This window comes from Myxine glutinosa, chromosome 5 (genome assembly GCF_964187855.1).
Source record: "Myxine glutinosa chromosome 5, kmMyxGlut1.1, whole genome shotgun sequence".
In the NCBI taxonomy this organism is placed as follows: domain Eukaryota; kingdom Metazoa; phylum Chordata; class Myxini; order Myxiniformes; family Myxinidae; genus Myxine; species Myxine glutinosa.
Window position 1 is genome coordinate 23,607,589 of NC_136265.1, and position 12,754 is coordinate 23,620,342.

Here is a 12,754-nt window from a genome sequence, read left to right on the forward strand (position 1 = left end):
TGTAAATAGAGGGGGGGGGGGGGGGGGATTGTCACCGTACTCGCAAGCCTTTCGCTTTGGACCAAACCATTTCATGTAAATAGAGGGGGGGGGATATAATTTTAGATATATATATAGTACGGGCATGCCCTAGTATATTATAAACGCGAGTTGTCTGTGTGTGTGTCCACGTTTTATTCAGAGATTGATTACCCCTGTCTGTTTGGTTGTTTGTTACCGGCCTACAGGTCACACTTCGAAACCGATCGTCATGAAACTCCACCAAGTCATAGAGGTCGTCACAATTGAGAAGCCTACTGATTTTGAGGTCAAAGGTCATCTGGAGGTCAGATTTCTAAAATCGCCATTTTTCATCAGATTGACTTGAAAATTGAACAGCATTTTCACATTGAGTCACTAAATTGGGAAACCAACTTTTTATGAGGTCAAAAGGTCAAAGGTCAACTCAAGGTCAAACTTCCAAAATCATCAATTTTCATCTGAAAAATCATCAATTTTCATCCGATTGACATGAAAATTTAACAGCATTTGCATAGTCCCTTACTACAACAACACACAACATGCATTTTAAAGGCCATTTTCCCTGCTAGAGCGGGGGTTAGCCTTGCGGTCCCCATGACAATCTTCTCCATTTTGCCCTATTTTCTGCATCTCTCCTTGTTAACCCCCTTGCCCGCATTTCTTCTTCCACCATGTTTAGCCAAGTCTTTCTCGGTCTTCCCCGTGCTCTACTTCCTTCTACATTCATTTCCATCACTCTTCTCAACCAGTCACTTTCATCCTTCCTCAACACATGACCAAACCATCCAACCTGTTCCTCTTCAAAGCATCAATCACAGGCTCTATTCCCATCATCTTTCGCAATACATCATTTGTCTTCCTCTCTCTCAACAATACTCCACACATCCATCGAACCATTCGCATTTCCACCTTTCCAACCTTCGTTGCTGCTCTACGTTCATTACCCATGTCTCATTCCCATAAATCATAACACTTCTCACACATGCAGCATACACCTTTCCCTTCAGCTTCAACGACACTCCCCTCCTCATCAGCACGCCACTCAGTTCCCGAAACTTCTTCCATGCACATCTCACTCTAGCAACCGTTGCCGAGTCTGATCCACCTTCTCCATTCAGCAGGTCTCCGAGGTAGCAAAATGTTTTCACACCTTCCAGCTTCACGCCGTCTCCAAGATCCAACTCAACATTTCCTCCATCTGCAGCTCCCTCTGTGCACACCTTACATTTAAATGTAGCTGTCACACTGGTTAATGACCCTCTCAGACCACTACATTTTTGATGAACCCACTCAGCGGACATTGTACATTGAATGGAGTTCACTCCAACACCCTTCCTACACACAGCACAGGGCCACTTCCCAGTTCTTTCCACCTCACCACATGCTTTACCACTTGCCATCACCTTCGTCTTTCCTATATTCACGTTCAGACCTTTTGTCTCCATACATTCCTTCCACTTGTTCATCTTTTCATTCAGTCCATCCATACTTTCCGCAATCAACACCAGATCATCTGCATACAACAACTCCCACGGTAAACCCTCCTTTACGTTCTGAGCCAGCACCTCCATCACAGCTACAAATAGTAGCGGACTTAGTACCGACCCCTGATGCACTCCCACCTTCACCTCAAACTCACCACTGTTCCCGTCCTTCGTCCTTACAGCTGTGCGCGCTCTTTTGTACATTGCCATCACTACTCTGATCAACCATTCCTCCACTCCTAACTTCCTCAATGCCCATGTCAATACTTTGTGTGGAACCCTATCGAATGCTTTCTCCAGATCAACAAACCCAAGAAACAACTTCTTCCTCTTCTCCATGTACTTCTCCTGCAACTGCCTCACAATGAAAAGCGCGTCTGTCGTTCCTCTTCCTGGCATAAATCCAAACTGCATTTCGTCGATCTTCACTTTCTTCCTTATCCTCCTCTCCAACACCCTTTCCAATACCTTCATTCCATGCTCCAATAACTTTATCGCTCGGTACGAGCCACACTCCAGAGGGTCACCTTTCCACTTGAATAGAGGGACGAGGGTACTCAGTTCCCAATCCACTGGAATACGGCCTTCTTTCACCACCAGATTACAGATCTTTGTCATTCTCTTCACACCCCAACTTCCTGCTGCCTTCAACATATATCCCACAACTCCCGTCGGCCCTCCCACTTTTCTACTCTTCATTGCTTTTATCGCTTCCTCAACTTCCTTCTCAGTTATCTTCTCTGCCGGTCCTAAAACTGGGTTACTCTCTATGTTGCCATCCCATTCATTCTCTGTATTCAACAGCATTTCCATATATCTTTTCCATCTTCCTTTAATTCCATCTGGGTCGACAACGATTTGTCCCACTTCATCCTTCAAGCAACTCACCCCCATCACATCACACCTCTCTTTCGCTATCTGCTTTGCAATCCTGAATACTGCTTTCTGACCCTCTTCCGAATCCAAGCGTTCTCCGAACATTTTCCTACATGCCTCCTGCGCCTTTGCTGCCGCTTTCTTTGCAGCCTTCTTGGCTGCGTTATAACTTTCATGCTCTGCTGTTTCTGCTCCCATACCCTTCGCCTTCTGCCACTCCTTGAACTTCTTCCTCTTCTCGTCAATCCTCTTTCCAACTTCATCATCCAACCACCATGTTTCCGAGTGCCTCGGTGGTTCTTTTGTCCATCCACATACCTCACCAACGGCTCCCAACAGACTAGCTTTCATTGACATCCAACCACTTTCAAGCTCAACCACATCATCCTCTACCCTACTCAGCCTCTCTTTTAATGCCTCCCTTACTGTCACCTCTTTCAACCTCCACACTTTCATTCTCGGTTGGTACTTCACCAGCCGAGCTCTCCTCGCACCTTTCACCCTTATGTCGCAGACAACCAAGTGGTGCTGTGAAACCTCTCAAATGCCTCCTCCCCCGGGATCACCTTTGTGTCCCGGAGGTGCCCCCTATCTCGCCTACGCAACCTCAGGTAGTCAACGGTTGTTGTCGACCCACCTGACGTGTATGTACCAAGCTTATTATCCTCTTTGTGGAACTGAGTTTTACAAATCAACAAATCAGCTCCATCAGAAAACTCCAAAATCCTTTCACCTTCTCCATTTCTCACACCATATCCGTAACCCCCAGGAACTCCCTCAAAACCATCCATACTCTTTCCCACATGTCCATTCAGGTCTCCTCCTACCACAACAACTTCCTCATCTTTCACGTTTTCCATCAGCTTCTCTATCGCACACCATAACTTGTCCTTCTCTTCATCGCTCCGACCAACCTGCGGAGCATATCCCGAGATGACGTTCACCAAGAGCTTTCCAATCATCATTTTCACCATCAGCAACCTATCACTCACTGCAGTCACACTCACCACACTGTTTACAAACTCCTCAGAAAACAGGACACCAACACCATTCATGCCCCCCGGGCACCCTTGCCACACAAACCTGTTTTTCTGTCCCTGCCAACCCTTCACCATTCTCACACCACTTCCCTTCCATCTCGTCTCTTGCACACAACATATGTCCACTCTTCTTCTGACCAATACTTCCACCACTTCTCCTGAGCTCCCTGTCATTGTCCCTACATTCCATGTCCCAAACCTCATAAACCGATCTCCACTTCGGGCTGTACCCTGCCCATATGTAGTTGTAATTGTCATGGTTCTCTTTTTGAGGCAATGTTTTTATGGCCGGATGCCCTTCCTGACGCCAACCCTCTTAGTCGTCTCTTACGACACGCAGGGATACGGTGTACCTATTCTCACCAGGGTACACACTGGGAAACGTTTAAAACATGGAAATTCTGGGGGAGGGGGGGGGGGGGTGGGGGGAGGGCGGCGCCCTTACTGAATTGGGAAATCAACTATTTTTGGAGTCAAAGGTCAACTCAAGGTCAAACTTCTAAAATCATCAATTTTCATCGAAATAATAATCAATTTTCACCTGATTGACCTGTGCTTTGATTAATATTGTTGCGGATATGGGATTTACATCCATCCATATCCGCTTGTAAATATTCCCCTATTTCCTCAATACTTCCCAACTATCCCCAATCCCCCATTCCCTAGTCCCATTTTCTGTAAACAACACTCTGTAGACCCGACCTCCCCCTATTTCCCCCATTAAATGTCGCATCCAGGTCCACCGCATCTCACGTAGACAACTATAGGACATCTTGCTAGTTATTCTTAGTCTATGTCAGTTAAGGATTCGTTTCCATTAATTCTGACCCTTCGTTGCACCAGAATGTGATTGTATGGCACCGTTAGGAAGTTTAGGACCTCCCAATACCTCCCCGCAGCTCTTCCTCACGGTTCAGCAACAACAACAACAACAACAACAACAACGGCGGCGGCGCGGGGAGTGTGCGTCCTCACTCCGGCTTGGTTGGTAGGGGGTGTTGGGAGGGCACCAGGCCTTTCCAACGAGCCGCCATCGAACATGTGCTCGACGGGGTTACCAAATAGGGGCTCTCTGTCAGCTCCTCGTCAAGGGCGGAGCCCGGTAACCCCCGCACCCAATAGAAGCGGCGGACCGGTCCCATCTGGGGCGGAGCCAACCAGCCGAGGGCGTGTCACTCCCCCGCTGAGCATGCGCAGGAAGAGGGAGGTGACGTCAGATGCGCGCTGAGCTTGGAGAAAGAAGGACGCCACCTCCGAGCGCTGTGAGGCCTCCCTGCATCTTTTGGACCGTGCTTGATCCTGTCCCCGAGCCAAGGTGCACCTTGTGCTATCAACCGACCTGTCCTTCCCTGCCATCAATCCCTGTGTAAGTCAGTCTTGTTCCGTTTGTCTGTGGTCTGTCGGGGATAAGATAAGACTGTAACTAAGTGCCCATCTCTTCTGTGTCTTTTACCTCACTCTACCTTGTAATCTACCCCTTTTCTCCACCACTAATTATATCCTCCTCCGGAGGTCTTGAGAACTGTACCCCTTGCGTCGTTTCATCTATCCCAGTCGTTGTGTCCTTTCCATCATTGATTTAGCGTAGCGCGATTTGGCCAACGTTCGAGTGGAATCGGGTGAGTTGGGGGTAATCGGGTAAACTGTACGAACACGGCGGCCATTCCGCTCAGTCAAGCAACATCTTTAGCCGTGTCCGTAACAATTTGTGTCGAGGAGTGAGATACGAGGCCCGAAGCGCACTTAACGCGCTCAAAATTACAAGCAGTTGGAAATTGTTTTGTTTTTAAAGGAAAACCCGAATTTTGAAAGTCGCGCTATGGCAGATCAAGACGGCTGGGTTCCGGTAGAGGAGAGTGAGGCAGGGTCGATCCAGGACCAAATTGAGGGACAAGAGGAGAGCGAAGCAGTGAGGGCGGCAGGTTCGCAAAATGGCGTCCTCGCGCACGAGGTTTCGGGCGCACAAGATGGCGTCCTCGCGCACATGGTTGTTGCGGCACCAAATTTAGCCGCGCCCATGGTCGCGGTAGCCGAACCCGAGATGCCAATGAATTGGAACCTGTTTATGAAACAGATGATGGCCATTATGGTAAAAACAGACGATAATTTCAAAGGGATGGAAAACAGGATAGGGGGCCAAATGGGGGTAATGGGGAACCGGATGGATGCTCAGGGTGAGCAATTGTGGGTAATGAGGGACGAAGCGAGGGGTACCGGTGAGGGGTTAGACAAGAAATTTGGGAAATTAGACAATAGATTAGGGGAAATACAGGAGGGGTTAACGGGGGTAGAAAACAGAATGGCCGCTCAAGAGAATCAAATGGAAGGGATGAAACAGGGGTTAGAGGGGTTAGAAAACAGTATGGAAGGCAAATTGAGGGACATGAGGGACCAAGCGGAAAGGGAAGTTAAAAATATGGGGCAGCAGATAGAGGGGGTCAGAATGGGGGTAGAAACTAAATTGGATGCTCACAGGGAGGAAATGGAGCAGATTTTTTTTTTTTTTTTTTTTTTTTTTTTTGTATTCAAGGTTGAGCCTCGTGAAAGAGCGAACATTAATCACACAGAAAGACAAACCAACACATAAAACATATAACATCGGGAGCGGTAGACAAGATGGGGAGAGAGGGGGAAGGACACAAACACAACATTTGAGAGCAGGGACCGAGAGACATGGAGACATCGAGAGATCTGAGAGAGGGCGAGGGCTTTGGGGGGGGGGGGGCATGAGAAGGGGGCGGTGGGAGAGGTATAAAACATATGGACACTGCCAGGACTTCCAGGAAAGAAGTTGGAATTTCAAACAAGGTGGATCTGGGGTGAATTAGCGGGGGTAGAAAAGATCAAGGTTTTGGATGGGGGAAGATAAGAGATGGTGGTGAACAGCTGTTTTAAAGACCTGGAGGGAGGAGTGGGATTGAAGGGAGTGAGGGAGTTTGTTCCAGAGGCGGGAGAAAAGAGGAATGAAAGAGTGAAGGTGAGCAGAGAGCCGAGATTTCGGCAGTTTAACCATCAGAGGGTTGCTGGCAGATCTTGTGCGACCTGTAGGAATATTTTGGGGACAGAGCACAGAGAGAGCTGGGGGTGCAAGGCCGGAGAGGAGTCGGTAGAAGACAGAAAGACCACCTACCTGCCTGCAGTGAGTGAGTGAAAGGCCCTCAGAGATAGCTTCATCGCGGGAGATTCCAATAATTCTGAAAGCTTTGGTTTCAACAGCGTGAAGCCGAGCTAGGTGTGAGGCAGGAGCACCGGCCCATAGGGGAGAACAGTATTCCATTGAGCTGCGGATGAAAGCCTTGTATGTGGTGAGGAGCTCAGGTGTGCCGAGGAAGGACTTCGCACGACGGAGGATGCCCAGTCGGCGACTGGCTTTGGAGGCCAGCTTGGAAATGTGGTTTTCCCAAGAAAGATCATGGCAGATAGTGAGACCCAAAATCTTGAGCGACAGAACTTCTTGGAGAGGATTGTTGAGAAAGTAGATGGGAGGGTTGTCCAGTCGATCTTTTCGGAGAGACATAGTAAGAGTGTGAGATTTGTCAGGATTGAAAGACATGTTCCACTTGTTTGACCAGTCTGTGATTTTGTCCAGGTCTTCAGAGAGTGAGGAGGCAGCAGACTGCCGATCTGAGGGAAGAGGAATGGAGCGGCAGAGAGTGGAGTCATCAGCAAAGAGATAGAGAGGATTTTCGAGAGAGTCAGAGAGATCATTGATGAAGACCAGAAAAATCACGGGGCCCAGAACACTGCCTTGGGGAACTCCAGCCTGAACAGGAAGAGGAGATGAGAGAAACCCATTCAGGGCCACACGTTGACGACGACTAGAGAGGAAGTCCGCCAGCCATGCGTGGAGATTTCCATGGATACCAAAGGAGGAGAGTTTGGTGAGCAGAGCGGGGTGCCAGACCGTGTCGAAGGCACGTGATATGTCGAGGGAGACAGCTCTAATTTCCTGTTTGGCATTGAGGACCTCCATCCATTGTTGAGACAGCAGAAGCAGCATGTCCAGAGTAGAGTGACCTGGTCTGAAACCAAATTGATGATCAGAGATCAAGCCATTGGAGAAGAGGAAAGATTTCATATCCGAAGCAATGATGGATTCCATGACTTTGCTGATAATTGGGAGAAGGCTGATTGGTCTGTAGTTGCTAGGATCTGTTTTTGCACCTTTTTTGTGCAAAGCGGTGATGTTGGCTGGGTTAGGGGAAAGGGGAAACGAGGGTGGCATCTGGGCAGGAGATGCAAGTGATGGGAGAGGAGATCAGAAGAGGTGTGAGTGAGGAGGTCGGAGGAGTGCGCGAGGAGGTGAGGCACTGTAAGGAGCGCATGGAGAAGGAGGTGAGAAAGGGGACTGTAAAATTGCAAGGTGGTATAGAGGAGTTGACGCTGGAAGTGGAACAGCTGACGGAGGGACAAAAATAACTAACGGAGCAGGTTCAAAGGAACACTGCGGTACTAGGAGGGTTAAGAGCGACACAAAACGACATAAAAATGACTTGATAGCGACACAGAGGCAATGTCAGATGGTACGTGAGGGACTGACAACGAGGTTGGACGAGGTGACAGAAGTAATGGAGACAAAGGACCGGCAGGTGAGGATGCACATAGAAACGGTCAAGGTGGCCTTAGAGGACGAGCTTGAGGAGATGCACCGGGAAATAAAAGAGGTGAAGCAGAAATTAGAAGAAGTGGAAGAAGGGGTAAGCGAAATTAAGAAGCGACGGAGAGGGGATAAGAAAGAGATCAAAGAGGAAGTAAAAGAATTGGTCCAATGTCTGTGTTCGGATCGTGATGATGTGCTCATTAACCGGATGAGGGATTCGCAGGTGATGGAGGAGAAGCGAAGAGAAAGAGGACCCGGTGTAAGTGGTGACCAATATGGTCGTGCGTATGATGCGCCAGGTGATTTAATAAGCTTGGGGGTCGAGATGGACCCGGGTGTTCGTGAGAGGCCGTTGGTGAAGTGTGCGACAGGTCTGGTGTGCGAAAAAGGAGGTGTGCGAGAAAGTCTGACTCTGGGGTGTGTGAGGAAAAAGTGCGTGCCAAGGAGTGAGGGTGCTGTCGAGAGTGAGTCGGTCGTAGCGCGTGTGCGAGGGAGCACATGGAAGCGCGTAGTGAGGAGTGTTACGGAGGATGTAAAGGGAGAATGCACGCCTGTGGTGAGTGTTACAGAGGATGTAACGGGAGAGTGTGCGCGAGAAAGATGTGTGACGGACAGGTGCATGGGGAAAGAGTGCGCTGTCAAAAGTAAGGAAGAGTGTACACCTGTGGTGAGTGTTACAGAGGGTGTAATGGGAGAGTGTGCGCGAGAAAGGTGTGTAATGGACGGGTGCATGAGGAAAGAGTGCGCTGTCGAGAGTAAGGGTGAGTGCGCTGTCAAGAGTGGAGGTGAGAGTAGTAAGAGTGACACGGAGCGTGAGTTGGTTGTGACAGGTGAGAAAGGAAGCACACCTGGAATGGTAGAGCATGTGTGGGAATGCACGCTGGAATTGGTAGTGAGGCACGTGGTTGGGTGTGCGAGTGAGAGCACACCTGTGATTGTCACAGAGGAGGTGACCGAGGAGGGGGCGCGAAGAGGTGTGTTGGTGAGGTGTGCGAGCGACGAATGTGTGCCAAGTTGTTCGGTGGTCAGGTGTGTGACCAAGTCTGTGAGTGGAATGAGTGTACCTGGGTGTGTAAGAGAAGGTGCAATGACCAAGAGCAGGGAAACGGCTGGATGTATGAGCAAGAAAGGGGTAGCGTATGCGTGTGAGCATGCAGGTGAGGCATCGACGGTAACCGGGTTAGCGGTTAGAGCGACTTTTAGCCGAATCGGGCCCTCGGTGCGTGCCGGGCTTTGCGTGCCGCGAGAACCAGCGGGGATCCGAGCCACGGCGGGTTCGAAAGGACCGCCGTACGCGATCCACGCTGTGCCTCGCTTGGAACGGCCGCGTCCGGGCTCCACTAGGCGGAGCGGGCAGCCCGATAGGAAGGGTTGTCATGGCGACCACTTTTTGTTGAGGCATTCCGGCAGGTCGAGATCGGGCAATTGGATGGCTCTGCGCCGAGATGGTGCGTGGGACCTCGGCCCGGGTAAACCTCCTTCCCTGCACCGAATGCGGGACGTATCCAGCCGCTGGCACCAAACAACCCGCATTCATGGCTTGGCTGTACGAAGCCGAGCTTTAGAAGTGAATTGGCGCACCGAGAGGCATTAGTAAGTAGACTGTAATGATGAGGTTAGTGTTTTGGACCCAAAATTAGAAAAAAAAACAAAATTTGATGATTGGCAAAGGATTGGCAGTAATGATTGGCAGATGATGGGTAGTGATTGGCAAATTTTTGATTTGTTGAAATTTGATGTGCAAAATTGGTAGTGGGAGATGCCCGATGTGGTGGGATGGCAACTCTGTCATCCCTCACAAACTGGGGGCAAATGCGCGATAGATTATGGGGTGTATGGCAGTGAAAACTAGCCCGGGTGGGTTAGGATATTGTGTGTAGGGATCTAGCGAAGATGACATTAGGTAACGTTAAGGTTTAGTTAGTGACAAGGATACCTGTAGAGGGGACGCAGGTAGATTAGAGTGGATGATAATGACGAGGGAGCGCAATAGTTTAAAGGGACGACTGGGAAGCGCAAGTTTCAGAGGGGAGTAGTTAGATGAGATGATGCTGTGTGAGAACTGGACCGGTGTGTGGAGCAGTGTATGAGTAGTGAGTGTTGTGGATCAGCGCGAATGCGCTTGGGGGAGAGAAGGGTGCAGGCGGTACCAAGTATGAGAGCACAGGTGTGCAAGTACAGGTGTGTGGAATACATGGAGTATTGGAATGAGTGGTGTGGAGAGAGTTGGAGTAAGTGGTACGGAGTGGTGTGCATGGTGCGAAGGTGTGGATGGGGGAAGAGTGGACCCCTTTTCACGAGTACCCGGGGAGGGTAGTTTAAAGAATAGTTAGAAGGTATAGGTAAATTGTGGTTGGAGATTGGCATTTGTGGTGCGGTTGCAGAATGGTATTGTGGATGGGTGCATTGGTGTGGTGAAATTGGCTGGTCATGTGGCCTGTTAGTATGAGTGTGAATGGTTGGGCACTCCGCCACTGTTAGATGTCGGCCAGGTGAGGCCGCAGGTGGGCTCTGGGAGCCGTTAGTGTCAGTGGGTGCCTGAGGATCCCGGGTGTGGATCGGGCAGCCCGTGCCAGAGAGGGCACTGAGGGGGTGAGAGTGCGAGAGGGCCTTCCCCAGTTAGTTAGGTTAGGGTGAGGAGCAGGTGAGCTCGGTAGGCAACAACAGTGGTGGAGGTGTGCAGGTGGGCGGACCAGCTGGGAGCGTCACACGACCCAGCCACCGAAAGTGTGCGGGGGCACCGAGTGATGAATCGGGGGAGTGAGACCCCAAATTGAGAAGCACCACAGTTTGGTCAATGGGAATTGGTTTTTAGAACCCATAGTGTAAGTGGGCCAATGGTTTGGCAGGGAAAGACCCCGGGTAATGTAAAGTTGTTAAAGTCATTTAGGAAATAGTTAGGATTGATGAACCTGTCGCACCATACGCAGCCACTTACGTGAGGTGGTGATGATGACTCCACACCTGTGTTCCTTTGTTCTGTGTTGCAGGAAAGGAGAATTGCTGTGTGGATTTGTGAGACGCATCACGACGTGGATGAGACATTGGGGTGATTCCATCTCTCCCTCCTTAGGAGGGACTGATGATGAATTGGTGATGGCAAATTTTGATGTTGAGTTGGAGATGGCAAATTTTGATGAGAGTTGGAAATGGCAAATTTGATTGGTTAGGAGGGAGAGAAGACGAATTTGGTTTATGGGAGGAACGGGGAAGACAGTAGGGACGTTTGTTGATGTGTAAAGTAGATGGTTATGGGTAGTGTTGTGTTTTGTGGATAAAGTAAGGGGTAAGGGAGGGGCAATGTAGGTTACCTGGTGGGGGGGGGGGGGCGTACGGTAGGAACGTACCTGTCTCACCTGGTTCCCATGTGCCCCCAGTGTGCATTACCTTATGTTGCATGCACTTTTGCGCCCTTACCACCTTACTCACTTGTCTTCTTTTGTCTCCCACCTCCGAGGATCTGGCTTTGGGGCAGAGAGAGAGGAGAGAGAGGTGCTGGCTCCGCAGTTGTGGGCCTGTACTTCCGCTGCTTGCTGCCTGGATCGATACACCATATGGACCGCAATTTTTGTGGCCGCCCACAATGGACCGCAGTTCTTTTGCGGGCAAGCACCACCCGTGGATGGACCTCTGGGTCAACGTGGCACCTATGCCATACAGGTGAACCACTTTTAGTTGGCCCCCCTGACGGCCACAATTCAGAAATGGACGCGGTTGGCGCCTTTCTTTATTTCTAAAGAAGCCAGAAGGCCAAGTGCACTCCAAGAAGGCAAGACCAGCGGCAGAACATCGGCCGGCTGCGACACCACCGGTGACTATGAACACTTTATTGGTGCACCGGATGGTGCTGACTGTGCATAATGGGGTGGTGCTTTTGGTGCTTGGACGGGGTGCTCTGCACATTATTAAAGGCCGTAGGGCCACAGGGCACTCGTGGGTTGGTGTATCGATGCTGGCATGCGTGCTCTCTCTCTCTCTATGCATAACATCTGCATGTGTTCCTCAAAGAACAGGTCCTGGATCGTAGTGTAAATATCAGTCTTGTATAAATGATGCTCCCTACCGGCTGTATGTTTAGTTTGAGGATGCTTTCCGCGATTCGGTTATCCTGTGGGTGTGTTTCTGTTAGGAGAAGGGTGCAACGTCGCAGGCGGACATATTTACTCATTTGTGAACATCTGTAAAACTGTCGCACTCAGGGTTGAGTTAATAGTAGAGGGAACTACATCTGAGTGCCACTCTAAAGTAAGTAAAAATTTATCGGGTCGGGACGCCCCGAGGTAGAGAAGGGTGCAATGTTGCGGATATGGGATTTACATCCATCCATATCCGCTTGTAAATATTCCCCTATTTCCTCAATACTTCCCAACTATCCCCAATCCCCCATTCCCTAGTCCCATTTTCTGTAAACAACACTCTGTAGACCTGACCTCCCCCTATTTCCCCCATTAAATGTCGCATCCAGGTCCACCGCATCTCACGTAGACAACTATAGGACATCTTGCTAGTTATTCTTAGTCTATGTCAGTTAAGGATTCGTTTCCATTAATTCTGACCCTTCGTTGCACCAGAATGTGATTGTATGGCACCGTTAGGAAGTTTAGGACCTCCCAATACCTCCCCGCAGCTCTTCCTCACGGTTCAGCAACAACAACAACAACAACAACAACAACAACAACGGCGGCGGCGCGGGGAGTGTGCGTCCTCACTCTGGCTTGGTTGGTAGGGGGTGT

General features: G+C 49.9%; 1 protein-coding gene across 1 annotated transcript in view; it reads left to right on the forward strand.

Moving 5' to 3' along the window:
* LOC137427844 (transmembrane channel-like protein 5) overlaps positions 1 to 12,754 on the forward strand; it is a 169,982-nt gene that overhangs the window by 100,979 nt on the left and 56,249 nt on the right. The window lies entirely within an intron of this gene.